Raw genomic sequence first — 19,833 nt, 5'->3', positions numbered from 1 at the left:
AGCAGAAGAGTGCATGCCTGTATGAAGTCTTCAAGTCTTTAAAGAAGGATGTTATTATACTAAACTGTTATTGAGTAGAATCTGCCATTGACGTGAATGTATTGTCTGTCTATTGAGCCGCTGCTGTCCGAGGTCCTGAATGTGTCAGAAGAACAGGAGCTCTCCATGGTGCTGACATTATAAAACAGCTCCAGAAAGACTTGTACTGCTGTAGTTATGCTGAATCCTCCGCAGCTTTTATAAAGTTAAGTTAGCTCAGACCTTGAGCATTTGTGATATGTGTTTAAATATATTGGAGTCCAAATATCTGAGACCACTTGAGAAAATTAAAGTTAAAGCAAAGATTAATTGAAATTACAGTTGAATTTAGTTTTTTCAGACTTCCTTTGCATTCCAGATGTTTCAAAGAGGGTATTGTGTATTTGCTGTCCTTTTTTTATTTATCCAATAAATAAATAAATAAATATATATATATATATATATATATATATATATATATATATTACGTTTACAATTATTTGTTAATAATTTAATGTATAATTTAAGATTTGGTTATTTTAGTTTTAGTAGTGCAAGAATATTTTATAAATATATAATTTATAATTTATAAAAATAAAACAAAATATCATTTTACTTACATTTAATTATTAAAAATACATTTGAGACTGATATTTAAATTTTGGATATACAATCAAGAGGCAACATGCTGTGTATTAAAAAAAGCAATGAATTGCTAAATTCTGTTTTTGAATTGAATTTAAATTTTCAGTTCAATGCATTGTTGAATGCTCTATGTTGAAAGGTTGCATTATACTCCATCATTGTGAGCTATATATATAAATGTATGTATGTACCGTATGTATGTATATAATGTTAATTGTGACCCTGCTGTGAACTATTCACATATTTCTTTAATACTACTTCTGCAAAGAGTTTGGCATCAATGTGAACATTTCAGCAGATGCAAACTATTGCATGCTTCTTTACTCTCTATTTCTCTCCCATGCATTCTCCCTCTATCAGCTCATCTCTTTCCCACTCTCCAGCCCTGTGTGAGGCCTAGATATGTCTCCACATTTGTGAATCCCTGCTGCGCTGCTGTGGCGTTTGAGTGACGGGAGAACAGCACGTTTCTGCATTAGCCACAAAACTCAGCAAAATCTCCCATTCCTCCTCTGTCTGGAGAAAACAGCGTCCTGTTCTTTCACACTCGTATTCTGCACACGCAACAGGCGGCGGTCTGTCCTCAACACGTCAATGCAATTTTCAGCTTCTTACCTGATTTCACCGCCGCAGGATTTGAGAAACAACCAAAGATATGGGTGTGAAATGCATGCATGCTTCACAATATACATTGAGCTGGAAATAAAAAAAATTCAATGCACCACAGAATTTAGTAACTAATTATCATTGCTATAATAAAAATATATATATATTTTGGTTAATATTATGAATTAGATTTATTATTATTATTATTATTATTTTTTTTTTTTTACATAACTTTAATTTAAGTTAGTTTTACTAATTTTGTTGTGAGTTCCTGTCATTTTAAATATGTCTATATTGTTTTTTACTATTTTTTTTTTTAGTTTGTTATATTAGTACTTTAAGTGAAACTAAAATAATATATTAAATGTTTCCTTGGCAACTAGCTGAAATAAAGTATTACATTTAATTTAAACAAATTATATTTAAAATATCATTTATTTAATATACTTTTTTAATTTGTATAACCCTGTATGATGAGGATAATACTATTAATGTTATTAATAATATTATAATAATATCATTAGTTAATTTGCATTTAAACTATTAAAGAAACCCTGAAGTTAATGTTCAAGTTTAATGTTAAGCCATTAAAAGAGGCTAATGGCAGGCCCCCATTGTGACAACTTGCCCTAATGGTAAGGAGAGCTTTTAAAATATATGGGGCATGTTGTCACACGTTTGCTCCTGGCCAATAAAGGAACTGTAGAAATGTTCAGTAGCTTTCCAATTGACAAGATTTAGGCTAATATATATAAAAAATGGTTTAAAATGCAATCCTAAACAGAGGTGTGTGACAACTAGCCCCGTCATCCTTTTTTTTTTAAGTAAAGAGTGAGTGTTATAATTGGAAAGAGCATGGTGTATATGTACTGATAACGTTGTAAGGATCATACCTGATGAATTTCAAAGCAGAAATGTGGCTGTGTTAGGCAGGGGAAGTTGTAGGTTGTGTTGGTGGTGAAATTCCGCTATTGGCACGCGTGCAAATCCATCTCTCGCGCTCTCGCGCACTATACAGACAGAGCAGTGTTGTCTCGAGCTCGCCGTGAGCGGACTGTTACCGAGGCTCCTGACGGCGGAGGGAGGGACACGCAGTCCTGAGATGCTCCTTTATGAGGAGCAAAGCAATACATCAGCGACTCCAATGCGGTGGCCAATGTTTCTAATTCGGTTTCTGCGTCCGCTTCCCGCAGGATGCTGTTTGGTTAAAAATGCGCATATGAAATAATCGTGGGTGGGATCCCTTCTGCGTTGGCCACTGGATCTATTGGCGTTAAAACGTTTGAAGAAACGCTGGAAAACTGATCTGTATGCCGAGCAAACTGGATTGGAGATTTCTGAATAGACGCTTTGTCCGTTGCGTCTTTTTTCACTTCTTCTGAGGGGATTGTATCCGCGTTCTCCTCAAATGGTATTATTTTCGTGTCTATTCACTAAATACGGCCGTATCGCACTGTTTTTACCTCACAGTGCCATGTTTTAGCCTATCTGAGGCGATCCGACGCGAGGCGAAAAGTCTGACTGGACCTCCTTCAGAAGTAAACCATCAACATTTCTGGATTCTTCGACGTTTTTTAATCGAACTGTGTTTTGGAAGCTATAATTCACGTTTTGGATTAAATATATGCTGAAACTGTAAATATGTTTCGGGATTTCAAAAGACCGCTTGAATCGAGTCAGCCGTTTGGAATGAAGAACCGTTAAGAAGCACCGTTAAATATTTCGCGGCATATTAGGATTCAAATTCCTGGTCCATATTCGTACGTTTATCGTTTTGTACGCATCATACAATACAGTGAGCATATTGTTTCGAGACTCTGGACCCAGAGGAGGTGATTTAGACATCATCCATCTGAAGATTCAGGACATTTCTGTGCTGCTCTGAACTTGAGGCGTTTGGATGCTCCAGTACGGAGGTAACGCAGTTATTTCATTCATTTTAAGGATTTAAGACGCCAACAAAATACTCACGATTCAATACTTTGCTTATTAGCATTCAGTTTGGAGATTACGCTTGGTTTACTCTCAAACGCCTGTTTGGTGTTTAATAAATCAAACGTTAGAGGTCAAATATTGAGCTATTGTTTGATTGTGATGCGATACCTTGACATAATTGCGCAATCTTCTTTAAAAAAAATCGTGTTTTGGTGGATTTGCTATGTTTATCAAATGCGCATCGCAAGACTTAGTCACATCAACGGAAGACCGACATTTTGATGAAAATAACTTATGGGATTTGGCATTACTGCTGTTGCCAGTCAGAAAATGTTGATTGATCTTCCTCTTTAAGTACCTTCTGGCAGACCTTTGTAGATTTCTCTAGACATTAAACTTTCCCTTGAACGCTTCTTTCACATTTAAATGTCAGTGTTTGGAAATGGGACGCTATAGGTTATGTAAAAGGTTTGCTCAAAAGCCAAAGTTGCGCTTTTGAACGGTTCCTTCAGCTGGACAGAGGAGGATTGTTGGGTTTATCGGTAACGCGGAGAGCAATGATTTGGGAGATGAGACAAACACAGTAGCGGATCCGGTACCGCAGTCCGGATTGAGTCCCGGAGCTCCCGGTGCTGTTGTTGGGGTGTGTCTGTCTGCGGCTGGGAACGCGAATGGAGCAGCGGCCGCTGGGGGCCACTGGCACATAACTCGCACACACACACACTCACAGCCTACACGAACTACACCTAAAGAACGAATTGAATTAGTATCCTATTCTAGTATAGAATTTGGACGCGTGAAATGTGTGAATGTCAATGCATTAGATGATAAAATGCCAAACCAAGTCATTAATTACTGCTTCCATATGTTTATACTGTAAAGCATAATAGTTCCAAATGGTTTTTTTTCCATAAGTGATTCAATAGAAGAACACTTTTTGGGTTTGCAAAGAACCTTTTAGGGAGCAGTTCTTAGAAGAACCATTTTTTCTTAGTCTTAATTACCCTTTTCTACTATAAAGAACCTTTCAGTGTTTCATGTATGCTAAAGGTTCCTCATGGAAGAAGCTTTATTTTTTAAGAGTGATAGGACTATTTTTGGGGTTCCTCAAAGAATCTTTGAGTAAACAGTTTTTAAAAGAACCATTTTTAATCATTTGAAGATGCTTTGCCATTACAAAGTGGCTTTTGTGCAATGGATGTGTTCCAGATGTGTGAATGCCAATGCGTTAGATAACAAAATGCCAAACCGAGTCATCAATACTGCTTCCATAAGTTTGCACTAAAGAAGTAAAAAAAGCTTTATTTTTATGAGTAATAGGACTCATTTTTTGGTTCCTCAAAGAATCTCTCAGTTAACAGTTCTGAAAAGAACAGTTTTTAATAATTTGAAGAGAATTCTCCACTATAAAGAGACTCATGGGCAATGCAAATCTTCCAAAGGGTTCTTCAAGGAACTGTAAATGCCATTAAAGCACTAGAGTGTACCATGGTATGCCACAAAAGTATTTTATTGAGCTGAAAATGTTTTTTTAATGCAATATCTGAGCTGTTTTATAGCTGAGTTTCTTTGCTCAACTCAATGTCTGTGAACTATTAAAAGGCCCAATAGAATGACTGTTCATTTCTGTAGTTTGGTCTTCAAATCAGAATTGATATAGAGCCCAACGGGTACTGCAAGTAAAAACCCAATTTATTTTCTCCACAGATACTGATCTTTTTTTTTTTTTTTTTACAACCTTGAGTTCTGCATGATTTTGTAGATGCCACAAGTTACTCTAAAAATACTGTATGATTTTTAATATTTTGCAGTAAACTTTTTTAAAACATTTTACAATAAGGTTCCATTAGTTAACATTTTGATGCATTAACTAAAATCAACTAACAATGAGCAGCAGTTTATTTGTTACAGTATTTATTAATCTTTGTTATCACTAATAAATAAAAATACAAATGTTTATTGTTAGTTCATATCCATTAAATAATATTATAATATAATATAATAAACAGATACATCTTTTGATTTTAATAATGTATCAGTGAATGTTGAAATTAACATTAAGAGCATTTTAATTGTTAGTTTAACTAATATGAACAAATACAACCTTATTGTTAAGTGTTATCAACTTAAGCTGTTTTTATACTTCTAATCGGTGACAATGCATCAACAGTTTTATATTTTTCTGTCATTTTAAGCTTGATTACATAATTCGCAGTGGGATACCGGTTCATTAAATCATAAAAGTACAATGTCTAGCTTTTGTCTTTTTCCCAATTTTCATACAACTTAGCTTCAAATCAAACATTGTATTAATGTTGTGATTCATCTAACAGCCAGTTGGTTCAAGGCTTAGATCTCGTTATTTAGGATTTTTCAAAATCCCTGTGAAGATAATGAATGGAAAGAATACTTTAGTAACCAAGGCCACTGAAAAAGTCAGAGCGTATTGATAAAACCAATTAAAATGTCCCATTTTCCAAATAAAAGGCTTTGTCCACTACTTAACAGCTTTGAACTTTAATAAATAAATAAATAAATAAAAACTGAATAAGCAGTGCATGCATATTTTTTTCGCTTTATTCATTTTTAAATATATTGGTCATCACAGACAACTTTTCACAAAACAATTACATCTATATACAGTGTATGTGTATATATATATGTGTGTGTGTGTGTGTGTGTGTGTGTGTGTAGTATTTATAGTATGTAAAGTCTTTTTGTTTGTGTTGGTCATTGGACAGCAGTTGCTCAGGTCTCATCAGTCAGTCTTTCTTCCCACCAGTTTCCAGTTTGTCTTTACAAATAACACTCCTGACTCAGTATTACTCACCCGGCAGCAGCACACGTCCGCTCTGATGACTCTTTCCTGTAACCCAGCATGAGGAATGATGTGTGAGGGCTCTATTATTGTAATACTATAATTACCATGTAAACAGAAGCCTGATGAAATGTGCCATTTGTTCAGCCGCCACCAAACTGCACTGAGCAGCGATCATGTGACGTAGAACTTGATCATGATTGGTTGCCAGTTCGGAACCGAAACAGATGGATTCGGCGGTTCTTCAGAGATTCAGCAAGAAATCTGAAATGCACCACACACACGTGATTAGCGACAGCTGGATTATTTAAGCGATCTAACCCATGCTTCGGGCCCCATCCTGTTGCCAGATCCTCACGGGATGGTTGACGCTCTGCAGGTAGTACAGTAAATGGTTAATGCTGGTGATATGGATTATCCCGTTCACAGACATGCATATTAGATTCAGTTTGAATGATAAGTAGAATGCTCTGGGCTGGTTTCGATAAAGGATAATTTTATTCCGCTTGTGTTACGCAAACAGCCTCTGGGCTTAATAACGCAGATTGTGTTACCATCATGTTTAATTCAGACACGGCATGTTTTTGCCATGTCTCCTGGTCTACCGCTCGTCTAAGTGTGTGTGTGGAGTTTAACCGAGCGTTAACGTATCATAGAGACTGTCGGCGACACTAATGGAGTTAGTTGGTTTGCGTCATTTCTTTCAGGTTTGGGCCTAATTAAGCCATTCCTGCTTTCGTGTCAGACGCTGGGTAGAGAGGCTGATGTTAGATCACGTCTTAATGAGCACCTGAATCATTACAGGCTGTGTACGGATGACTCGAAATGAAAATTCACAAAGGTATAGAAACTTTTCTGTCATGTCTCATTCGCAGTGGACTGAATACATTTGAAGTGAACAGAACTCAATTACCAAGACAAGTCATCCCGCAGTGAAATGTGTGGGAATATTTCAACACAAAATCAAGAGAAAATACATCGTACAGAATTAAAAAATTAAGCCAGGTGATTGTTTTTGTGACTCTATTTGCATAACAATTAAAAGGTAAAAACTGCAGCTTTTTATTTCACAATTTTGACTTTTTGCACGCAAATGTCGATTCCATATAAATACAGAATTGGACAATATAAATTTAGAATTTGGAGACATAAACAGAATTTAAATATATACAGTATGCACAAAATTACTATAAATACTAATAACACAGAATTGTGAGATATGCAGAATTATGGGTTATAAATATACAATTCTGAGAAGAAAAGTCAAAACTTTTAGATTTTTGCGGTTGCTAGGGAAGTCTATTTATTTTTTATTCCATGGCAGGAAAAAAGTTGTAAATATGAGAAATAAATGTAAAAAAAAAAAAAAAAAAAAAACCCTATTACCTCCAGATTTCATTATTTCTCGACCAAATATAAATACACAATAAAATTAAATATTGGTAAAATACGTTTTTCCTTATGATTAACATGATTTTGACATTTCTTGACAGTTTTTATAAGATTCAGATTATTTGAGTTCTCTAATGTGATGCATTTCTGTGTAAAACAGCATATTTTGATTGGGGAAATTATCAATGGTGAAACTATTTAATATGGTGATAGGATTGTGAAAATGAACTTTTTATATTTATCGTATATTATTTTTCCAGAGAGAAGCAGCTTCAAGAACATCAGCCTAAAAGAAAAGTCATTTCAGAAGTGCAGAACTGTTTAAATTATTTATGTCTTATCTTATTCTATAGTCTTGCACCCTAGTTCTTAAATATACTGTATAGGTTGGTAAATGAAAAAAGTTGCTAAAAATACTAAAGGTTTATGGTTTCTGTGAGTGTTTTTTGAGGATATAAAAGTGTGAAAATGTGGGTGGTTTTGCTTGGATGCTCTGAATGAATGTTTTGCTGTTTCTAAAGTGTTTCTAGCTTGCTATAATGTTGTGGATGGTTACTGTGATAATCTGGCATTGTCTAGATTTGGTTTGAATCGCTCCTTCAATGTTATAATGACAAGATCAATGCTAAACATCAGGTTTGTTGAAGAGTGACCCCTCGACGATCTTCTCTCCAGGTCATAATTCTGCGATCCGAGTCTTTTGTATTCACATTACTGCTGTCTGAAGGTGAGGCGTTTATCTTTGTTGGTTATTGGCTGATGAGGTATCAGAGAACGCTCTAAGCTTCTTTGTGCAAGAGCAAAAATCGCTTTTAGCGGCGGATAAGAGGGAGATAATATCAGATAAATCCTGCGGCCTGTGTTAGCATGCAGCATTAGCCGTGTAATAGCATATGGAGTGCAGTTTGACAGAGAAGGATCAGATGGCCGCCAGTCGTTTACCACAGCTCCGTCTTAATCGCGGAGGGTTAACAGTTATTTCAGATGCATGCAGAGACAGATAGCCGAGGCCTTTTAGATATTCTGAGCGCATGCTTTTAAAACTCCCCCATGGCTGTAACAGAAGTCTGCAGTGGCTTGATAACTCGCGTGCTGTCAGTCTCTGTCGCCGAAGCTACATGTTCTGCCTCAGAGCTTCTTCTCTTCAGGAATAATTTAAAAGTTCTGTGGGACACGTTGAATTGTCCTGCGGCGATGGCAAGACAGACGTATAATTAAGATGGAGAAAAGACGAGTTGTTTGCAGATGAACACTTTTGAAAAGGCATTGTGACATGGCCAAGAGAATGTGAGAGAACTGTCATGCGTCACTCAGTCTGACAGATGTCCTGCGATTGGCTCAGAGGTTGTGGTGGGCGTGTCTCATGTTACAGAGTAATTATACATGCAACATGTAGTTGATGTAAATTAAATTCAGAAATTATTTAGCCTAGATTTTTTTAATAATTAACTGGTATTTATAAGTATTTATTATTATGATTATTTATATGTATAAGCAATATTGCAACTTCAGTTGCATTATCTGTTATATTAGTATTATTGATATTCCATTATAGTTTCTGTTGAATGTTAGATGTGATTTTTATTTGTGGACTAAACTGAATCCTTCACCTTTTTGATTATTTTCTCTTTTTATTTGGAGAAAATAATCAAATGTCAAGAAGTTTATATAATAGACGTAATAGACATTATGTGTGAGCAATATTAAAACTTGTTTCATCTATTCTTATTTTAGTATAACTGATGTAACATTATAGTTGTTATTTTGAATTAGATTAATAATTTTTATTTTATGTTCACATTTTAATTTTAATAAAAATTGTAGTAATTTAGTGTGCTTTCATTTTTAGTAGCCTTGTTAATGCCTGTATAGTTTTTAGGAATTTTTTATATTTTTTATTTGTTTATATATATATATATATATATATATATATATATATATATATATTTTATTTCAACAAATGTTCATTTTATTTCAAGTGACAAAAATATTATTTTATTGTTTTAGTTAACTATATGAACACTGCTTACATTAAAATTGGATTTCATACATACATATATATTGCTTTATAAATCTCTACTGGTTGACATGTATACTGTTAAACAGCATATATGCTGTCACATCACCCTGCACTACTTGGAGGAGAGGAGTAAAGGAGGGAATGGTAGGGAGCTACAGGAGGTCAATAAGGAGAGAATGAGATGCTGAAGAAATGTGATAGAGTCACGTGTGTCGAGCTGTTGAGCTGTCAGTGCAGGCGGTTTAGAGAGAGAGACAATCTGTCCATGAGCCTCACCAATCCGCAGGGTGTGTCACGCCTGTCATAAATGCCATTCATGTGGAAATAAGCGTGAGCGGATGAAAAACACCTTCGCCTTGACACACACATATATTTCCTAAAGGAAAACCTTAAATCAGAGGAGCGAGAAAAAAATGGAAGAGATTCTCTATGACCACTAGGGTTGGGTGATGTCTACCAAATTGGCATCGGACGATGTCTACCGTGAAACACTGTGATGGACAGGTTGGGGTGTGCCCGAAGCGTAACACAAATTACTTGTTCTACGGAGTCAATAAAAGGTTAGCCGCTTGCTAGCGGTAGCCTGTTGCATTACTGTACATGGAAGTACAGGCTATACTTCATTTCCTTTCCAAACAGGGAACTGGGATGCGACAGATTGTGTGAGAGTTGGCAGGGGTGGGGGTGTGGGTTTGAATCACGATGTCAGCTTAACATTGTGCTGTCTGTCAGCCATTGGCAATCGGCCCTGCCCTAATGACCCCCAACAGGATGCCAAAACTGGTGTCTGGTTTAGTGTTTCTTCATAATGCCATTAAAATACTGAGTTTAATGGTAAAATATGTATTCACATCTTTCAGGTGCTAGATTTGTGAGCAGGTCATAAAGTAATTAGGTCTGTCAAAGTGAAAGCATCAGTTAATATGTTCACATTGCCACAATGTTAGAAGTTTGTAACATCAGAAGGTTGTAGTTTAATGGAATTGATTAGATTTGGTTGGAGATGAGGTTGCAAAAAGATGGAACATTTCCAGTGAATTTCAGAAATATTCCAGAAACTTTACAGGATTTTTTGGGGGAATATTACAGGGATTTTGGGAAAGATTCTGGAAATGGATGGGAAAATGTCCACCCCTTTGCAACCCTAGTTAGAGTTGTTTGTAGTTGAATGGAGTTGGCTGGTGTTGGTTGGCGCTGGTTGGTGCTTGCTGGCTTTGGATGCCAAAGCTTGGTTCCAATGGCCAACATTAGCAGGTTGGGTTGGGTGGAGTTGATTGAAGTTGGTTGGTGTTGGTTGGCATTGATTGGTGGAGCTTGGTTCCAATGGCCAACATTAGAACTTTGGGTTTGTTGGAGCTGGTTGGGCTTAGTTGGTATTGGTTACTGTTTGTTGGGTCAATGTGAATTGACCTTTTAACACCATCAACAGATTAAATCCATTTTAATTACATTTTAACTGCTGAAAACTGTAAAATCTGATTGGAACATTTGGAACTGATTGAATCTAATCAAAGCTGCAGCATAAGCTTATTTCACACACACACACACACACACACACACAGATGGTCCCTGGTTGACCAGCCTTTTATCGGTAAATGATTGAGAAATACCCTCTTATGGGTCAGAAGGCTGTCAAAAGTTTGAAATAATTTGTGATATATTCCATTTTTTCACTCAAATTACCAAACTTCTTTTTTCAGCTGCCCAAATTCATTGTCTCAGGATCATAGGCTTACAGTGGTAAATTGGGGAGGGCAATAAGTTTATGTACTTGTTCGTTTTTGCATGAAGTATTAAAAACAAATAAAAATTCAATTTGATTGACATCCAAGACAGTGTAGAAAAATACTTGATTTTGGTGGAAATGGGGTAAAAGAGAGAGATAAAGCGACAGGAACAGAGAACAGAGTGTGAAAAGCCATGTAACGCCATTAGATGATAGAGGACAAACCCCTAATGAAGTAATGAACCGGGATCATTAACATCTAACATGGACCGAATAACATCATAAACTCACATCTGCACTGAAACAGAGAGCTGAACCTGCCTGGTAATGAGACTGATGGAAAACATTAAGACCGACAGAAGTAATGAATAGAAAATGACACTACTCCAGGCCTGGAGTTTAGTTATTTTCACTGTTATTGTTTGCAACACGCTGGTTTGGGGTCCGTTCAGGTTCAGTCTCAGAAGATTAGAGACCGCCACCTCTTCAGGCAGAAAACACTCATTTCATTTCATTCCTCTGTCTTTCATTCATTCCTTCAGCCTTTCATCATCTCATTTCCCAAGCGCACGAGAAGCAAATTAGCTCCTTGATTTAATTCCAATGAAACCCAAATTATTGCTCTAGAGCTCTTGTTTTAAGAAATATTAATTACATTCCTCATCTGCATCAGAAGATTCTGAACTCAGGAACATCTCTAAATTTATGTCATTTGACCGTCGTATCAGTGGCAGATGATATGCATATAAAATGTGGCCTACATGCAGACGGTTCTCTCACGGGTCTGTGTTTGGCGAGTGACTTTGGCTGTGAAAGTCCGGCTCAACCTCCATCTGTCCCTGACACTTCACGGACTCCACCAGAATCAATCCGGCTCAAACCGAGGGCGCTTTCACACTAGAGCTGCTTTCAGAGTTGTTTGGTACTGGAGTGAGATACACTATAGTTCACAAGATTAATACTTTCATTCAGCGAGGATGCATTCAACTGATCAAAAGCCACATTAAAGGCTTTTAGAATGGAAATAAATGCTGTATCTTTTCAATAAACAGTAATCAAATGCTTTTAAAGAGGAATGTGTAAAGTATGTTTGTGAAAGAATAAAGATACATTTTTAATTTCAACATTATTCGTTCTTTAGACTTTCCTCTTTAAATACAGTAAGGATCAGCTGTATGCAAAGTGACCTACATTTGGTTTTTGGCCACTAAAAATGGGTAAAATTCAATGTTTTGCACAAAAGTCTGCATTGAGATCCCGCTATCTCTTAGAATGAAGCATACAGAGAGTTTAAAATGATAAAATAAAAAGAAAAGTTTGTCAATAATCAAAATTTGTATATATTTAGATATATAGAGTATTTAATACTTCTTTAATTGGGCGAACACAAACTTTGGAAATGTAATATTTTTTGACAGATATTTTCTATGCAAATGTTTTGCTAGGGGTAAAAGATACACATTTTTAGTTTCAGCATTATTTGTTACTGATTATTTTAACAGAAAAAAGTACCAGCTGTATGCAAAGTGCCCGTATAAATATAGTAATTTTACCCCCTGTAATTTGAAAATATTATTTTGACTCCCTCTACAAAACAGAGGTTTACTTAAATGTAACATGTTACATTTTTAGTTTCAGCATTATTTGTTTCATTAGATATTACATTATTTTAATAGAAAAAAAAGTACCAGCTGAATGCAAAGTGCCCTATATTTAGTTTTTGACCACAAAATGTTTTTGCAATTTAACAAATTACTTTGAGAGTGAAGTTGAAATCCAAGCATCTCTCAAAATGAACCTTAACTGGTCTTAATAAAGAAGGTACTAAACGAAAAGTCTGTGAAGAATTTCAATATATAGGGAAATTAAGATATATTTAATACTTGAAGAGTTACAAGTAAGCAGACTTCTGGAAAAAAAACACAAGTGTTTTTCCCCATTTTTGTATGGTTGTCAATGCAACAAAGATTGCTAAATTCAACTGATTTTAATAATGTAGCTACAATCGCTATCTAAAAATAGCCATAATACAGCCATCTTTCTAAAGTAATTTCACCCCTTGTAATTTGGCTCTAAGGTGAAAATATAATTTTGACTCCCTCTACAAAACAGAGGTTTACTTAAATGATTAAACTGCGTAAATGAACTGCTATTGATGGCATAAAATGTGTCTGTTGTTGTATAAATAATTTCTTCCTTGGTCTCCCCAGTAATTGCCTTTAGCAAGAAGCTTGCGTTCTTCACATCTACTAGAATTAATCCACAGCAAAAGACGAGTGCTGTTGTGAATGTATTAAGGTTTGGTAGTAAAACCAAATGAGCCTCGTATCAGCAGAAGCTCTGAATTAAATTGACCTGTGCTGGTTTAGCTTCCATATAAAACAGACCAATCCTCGCTGAACCTCTAAATCAAATTCACCAGTCCTGGCTTAACGTTTATATCACGAAAAAACAGTCCTGGCAGAACCTGCATGTCAAATTGAAAAATCCTGGATTAAAATTCATATCCGAATGAACCTCTATATCAAATTGACCGATCCTGGCAAAGCTAATTCTGCTTTAATCCTTCTTTTAAGCCAGAGTTGGACTCTAATAATGCGGTTTGGATCTAAAAACTCTATTGAATTTGATGGAAGGTCAAATGAAATCACAATAATCACTAAATCATTTTTCATGACCTTAGATGTTAGCATAATTGGTGCGAGATCAAGCATGTAGAAGCATTTAATGTACTCTGAAAGGAAACCAAATGCATTGATTGTACAACAACAGTGTCTTTGATTCAAACGAATAATCAATTATTGTGCCATAGCTGAACATTTCCCAGCGTTCTCATCAATCAGGACTGTCGTTTGTATCCAACGCTCCAGCTGCGGTTCGCTAGCTGATTTAGCATTTCCACTCCGCCACGTTCCGCCAACAATCTGGACGATTTTTCAGCACTGCTGCCACGGCACAAAAGAAGTAACCTTTTGTTTTTATTGTTTGCTAACAACTTTTTAAACACATTGTAGATCTTGTAAGGCTAAACTAATCATTGAGGTGATTATGTTTGCCCACTATCTTCCAGGCGAAGCAGACAATTTATCAGCCTGCGACAAAATCCAAGGTGCTTCTGTTTGATTAATAACGTTTTAATGTTAACTAGTGCTGAGCCATTTAGATGTGGCCTGCAGTAGAGAAGCTCAAGCCCTCTCACTCCTGACTAAACATGTCTCTAATCGATGCTAGTTTTAGACTTGAGAGCATCTGTCAGAAAATTGTATATCAGGGCTCTAGCTGAGTCTACATTTGTCAAATGTCACACTGTGGACTTCTTTTGGGGGAAATTCTGAATCTAAATTATCCTTTTTATTTATGAGATTAAATTAGAATTTAAAGGCAAAGTTCACCCAGAAATTTAAATTTGCTGAAAATGTCCTCTTCCTCAGGTCATCAAAGATGTAGGTGAGTTTGTTTCTTCATCAGATTTGGAGAAATGAAGCATCGCATCACTTGCTCATCAATGGATGCTCTGCAGTGAATGGGTGCCGTCAGAATGAGAGTCTGATAAAAACATCACAATAATCCACAGCACTCCAGTCCACCAGTTAACATCTGTAGAAGACAAAAGATGAAACAAATCTAGAATTAAGATGTTTTAAACTAAAATAAGAGTCCATAACCCATAATAATGCTTTCTCCAGTGAAAAAGTGTTCTGGTCTGAATCAGGAGAGAAATCTGCACAGATCAAGCAGCGTTTGTCACAAGCCAAAACCGCTCTAAACTAATATGTGGCTGGATTATAAATGTCTTAATAATGGATTTGTGCCTTACGAATATGCAGTTTTTGTCTTCTCCAGATGTTAACTGGTGGACTGGAGTGCTGTGGATTATTGTGATGTATTTATCAGCTGTTTGGACTCTCGTTCTGACGGCACCCATTCACTGCATAGCATCCATTGATGAGACGCTGATGCAATGCTAAATTTCTCCAAACCTGATGATGAAACAAACTCACCTACATCTTGGACGGCCAGAGGAAGAGGACATTTTCATCTTATTTTAAAATTTTGGATAAGCTATTCCTCAGTCTACATACAATAATCAATATTTGGACCAGGGTCTTTAGTAGCCAACATGACCCAGAATGTTCCTCCATGTCTGGATGGTACGGAGGCAGTGATGTTGTCGTGGTGATACGGGAGGTGTTATGCTATTATGCTGTGTTGAGGATGTGATGTTGCTACGGAGATAAGGGATTGTCATGGTGATGTAACAGAAGGAATGGTGTTAAGAGAGATGATGGGATCATGTTGCGCTGTACTATTGATTTGAGGTCATTGTAATGGATTACAGTCAGATTCCAGCTCCGAAAACTGACCGTAAACCCTAATAAACTTAAACATCGTCATTCTCTGAAATGTCTTGAATGCATTACCTGCCACCCTGTAAGCATCTGAAGAAAGCTAAGAGGATTTTTTTCTATGAAAAGCAGACAAACGACAGTGACTTTTAGACAGTAAAGACATTACACAGAGCCTTTTCCTGACATCTCCTGATACTCAGATTTCCTCCTGAGCAGAACTACAGTTATCTCACATCTGCCCCCTGTAGTGTTTCAGAGCATTTCTTTATTACATTTTTAATTTAGCTTAAGTAATTTTATGTGTATTTTTTATTTTATTAGTTTTTTAAAGACAAATAAAAACAAATTATACAAATTATATTTATATCAGTTTAAGTAATTTTAGTTATTGAATTTATATTTCAGTTTCTTACCGAGGGAACATTTCTTTGTTTATTTATGTATTTATATATATATATATATATATATATATATATATATATATATATATATATATTATATATATATTATATATATATATATATATATATATATATATATATATATATATATATATTTTTTTTTTTTTTATTGAATTCAACATTTTTGAATTTTTATATATTAAGAATATTTTACTTTTAACTTTTATTTGTATTATTTTGTTTCAATTTCAGTTAACAAAAATGTTTTAATAGTTTGTATGCCAACTATTGACTAAACATTTGATACAAAACTGATAAATCAATTTAACAAATGGTAAACCAACTTTAAACAGCTTTGACTTCTGTAATCTTACATGAAGCAGGATATTTAGAAAGAAATTAATGCTGGGGCTGGATTGAATCAATAAAGACTTAATTGGATTGTGTATTTGACATCTGGTTAAAAAATATAAGCTTGGTGGCGTCAAAAGAAAAGTAAAGTAATTTCAGAGGCGGAGCAAGTTATGGAACGATGAAAGATTATGGAGGTAAGCCAATTTTCTTCTTTGGAGTAACATACAGTGATGAATTGTTGGCAGTAGTAGTTGTTTTCATTCTGAGTCTGTCCTTCCTATCTGTTTCTGTTGGTTTCATGTAGAAAGCCACTTGGAGATTCTTTCCAAGTGATTTACTGTATTTAGTTTCCACTCACAGCTTGCATGATGTAAGAAGATCACCAAAGATTTAAACGTGCCACAGCTTCCATGCCAATCTAATCAGACATAATCATTTCAAAAGCGTCCTAATGTAACGGCGCAAGCAGCTTAAGCGCTACTTTTTGGAAAGCACAGCTTGAATGGTTTGGAGAGCATTAGCATAGAGCGACTCGACTTAAAAGCCAGAAATCCATTTATAGCGCAAATGGCACTGAAAGAGAAAGGACGGAAACAGACAGACAACAAATAATGAAATAAAAACATTGCATGCACACACAGTCCCGCGGGACACAGATTAGCTATCATCGAGGGAAGGAAATGTGCATTTCGGTAGCCGTAAGCTCTTGTTTGCAGGCTGAAACCCGCCATTGAGTGGAAGATCTGACAGCAGACAGCATGTCCGTGATGATGGAGCGCTCCAAACAGCCATTTGTTGGTCCGCCTCTGCGGCAGACAGCGTGATTGATGTGTTCACTGCCATTAGCATGGGGGCTAAATCAGTGGTCTGTGTTGGACCTCTGCCACTCTCGCTGTTCACGCTCCATGTTCATTAGCTTTCGAAAGGCTTTTTTTTTATCACCTTTAGACTTTGATTTATTATCTTAGAGTTTGGAATGCAATCGTAACTACCTTAAATTGCCCTTGAGAATCAATAAAGCACGTCTGTCTGTCCGCGTCAAACTGAAAATGATCATCACTGTGGCCTGTACTCTATATTATCAACACCCACTCATTACTGAACTACTGTTCTTCTTTTTCTTTTGAGATTAAATTTAAAATGCATTTCACACCAGACCTTCACACTGGTCTGACTTGGGTTGCTATATCTTTTCTAACTGATCAGATTTTCGTTAAATGGAAGATCAGTCCCATAGACTTTCATTGAGGGTGTCATAACTTTTTATGCTAAGACTGAGATTGTTTAACTGTCTATCATTAGAAAAGATTAATGACTGTCCTTGAATAAAGCATGGTATACTTTTCTTTTATTGTTTTCATGATATTAAACATGTTAGCAATGTATGCTAACAACATGCTAGTCATGTTAAAAACATGCCAACAACATGCATACATAAAACACGTTATCAAATGCTAATCATATAAAAACATGCTAGAAACATGGTAACAACATGTTAACAACATGTTAATATTATGCTAACAACATATTAATCATACTAGTTAACATGTTAATAACGTTAGCAAAATGCTGGCAACATGTTAATCATGCTAAAAACTAGCTAAACATGCTAACAATGTGGTAGAAACATGCTTGTAGTATGCTAATTGTGCTAAAATTGTGTTGCCAAAATACTTACGTGTTAAACATGTTAGCAATATGCTATCCATGCTAAAAACATGCTAGTAGTTATTGTGTTAGAAACATGCTAGCAATATTCTAATCATGCTAGAATCAGGTTAGCAACATATTAACAACATTTTATTCTTTCTAGCAGGATCTTGTTAGAAAACATATTAACGTGTTATTCTTGTTAGTAGCATGCTAATCTCGTTAGAAATATGCCAGCAATGTTAATCATGCTAGAAACATGCTGATTATGCACGCAACATGCTAACAACATGTTCATCTTGCTAGCAACATGTTAATCATTCTAGAAACATGTCAACATACTAATCTTGTTAACAAAATGTTAGCGCAAAAATGGCTGGATTGCATTCACATTACACTGCGTCCTCGTCTACTTCTGGAGCAGGACTCGCTGATCGAAAAACACTCCAATCAGAAGCTCGTTTACACTCATCTTTTCAATATATATGTGGACAACATCAGATGGCATGTTGATGCCAGGTGTAAACACAGCCTTAGCAATGTGTTAAATCATGTTATCAACACGTGCCTCTTTAAACTTTCAAACTGTAAGCTTTTACAGCTGCTCCAAACTTTCAGAACAGGCTTTCTCAAGCCAACTTCACAAACTTTACCCATCTGGGATTGTTTTGTTGTCAGTGTCCATCCAATAGTGGTACAATTCCTCTTATAACAGCAGGTGGATTTCATTCTAAAACAATGAAAAGTGCCGCGCTTGTGTTTGCAGTAGATGTCTTTGAACTTCCCCACATAAACCATTCTCCCGGCCTCTTTTTATGTCTCAAACCGGGATCTGGTTTCACATCACTATAGATCTGCAGTTCTCAGCTGCTAGAACACAAACGCTGTCGTCAGCATTTCTGCAGCCTCTCGTATTGATCGGATGCTCTGGATGCAGGAGGAATGTTGCCTTTACTATGGAGAGATTCAAGGTAAATGGCACCAACTGGAAACCTGAGCTCTGAAAGTATTGCAGATAAATATCATCATTACTCGCGCATGATAATGTGTGTTACGATGGATTCTTAATGCGTCGTCTTGATCTTACTGCGAACGATTCATCAGTGCATTTTCTACTAAATGAAAATGCTCCGATCTGGTGTGAAACAGCAGTCAGTTGATTCACAATCGTCTAAATCAGATCCCACTGAGCATAGTTGTTTTCATTAGATATCTATTTGACTATAAAATATGTCATGCAGAATAGGTGATGTCAGTATTTTGCTCTTAGAAATGTTAAATGCAAAGAAAATGCAAAAATAAAAGCCCCCTTTGCTGGAGACGGTAGTGATATTCAACACTGTAAATCCTCATGTATGAAATAATAATCTGAACATTTTCAAACTGAATAGTTTCTTGAAACTATAGACAGATTATTAAAAAGGCTCAGTTAATATCATATACTGAGAATATAGAGGGAAGTTAAATTTTCAGAGCAAAAACGCATTATTTTTTTCAAGAACACTGGAGACTGAACAAATATCTTCTATCACGTCTCACAGAATTAAAGTCATTTCAGGTAAGTAACTGATGGCAAAATGTGGATTTTGAGCTGGATTTTCTCTTCAAGACCCGATCTGACACAGGTTTATCTGGGGACGTGGTCACATCTGCATTTAGAACAACACTTAAATGTCACGGTGGCAAGCCGTTATCATCCTCTATCAGCTCGGAGCAAGACTTTCTCGCCTGGTTGACTCTGGAGCAGGTCTGAAGTGGCCCGGCCTCACAAGGTGAAAACAGGTTTTCAGCAGATCACTGAAGCGGTTTTCTCCCGCCGGGGGTTCTTGCGAGCACAGGCTAAGAGAATTTAAATGTCAGGAGCTTATTATGTCAACAAAATTTAGCGTCAGTCCGGTCCACTTTAACGCATCCCTGAT

General features: G+C 36.1%; 1 protein-coding gene across 2 annotated transcripts in view; it reads left to right on the top strand.

The window, feature by feature from the left end:
• The first annotated feature begins 2,208 nt into the window (after positions 1-2,208).
• LOC113114651 (leucine-rich repeat and fibronectin type III domain-containing protein 1-like) overlaps positions 2,209-19,833 on the top strand; it is a 680,315-nt gene continuing 662,690 nt past the window's right edge. For both annotated transcript variants that reach the window (XM_026281558.1, XM_026281559.1), the window contains exon 1: positions 2,209-3,185. The gene's annotated coding sequence lies outside the window, so the exon portion shown is untranslated. The remainder of the gene's footprint in view (positions 3,186-19,833) is intronic.

This window comes from Carassius auratus, chromosome 15 (genome assembly GCF_003368295.1).
Source record: "Carassius auratus strain Wakin chromosome 15, ASM336829v1, whole genome shotgun sequence".
Classification (NCBI taxonomy): Eukaryota; Metazoa; Chordata; class Actinopteri; order Cypriniformes; family Cyprinidae; genus Carassius; species Carassius auratus.
The sequence above is the reverse complement of the archived record's forward strand: the minus strand, read 5'-3'. Positions and strand labels throughout refer to the sequence as shown.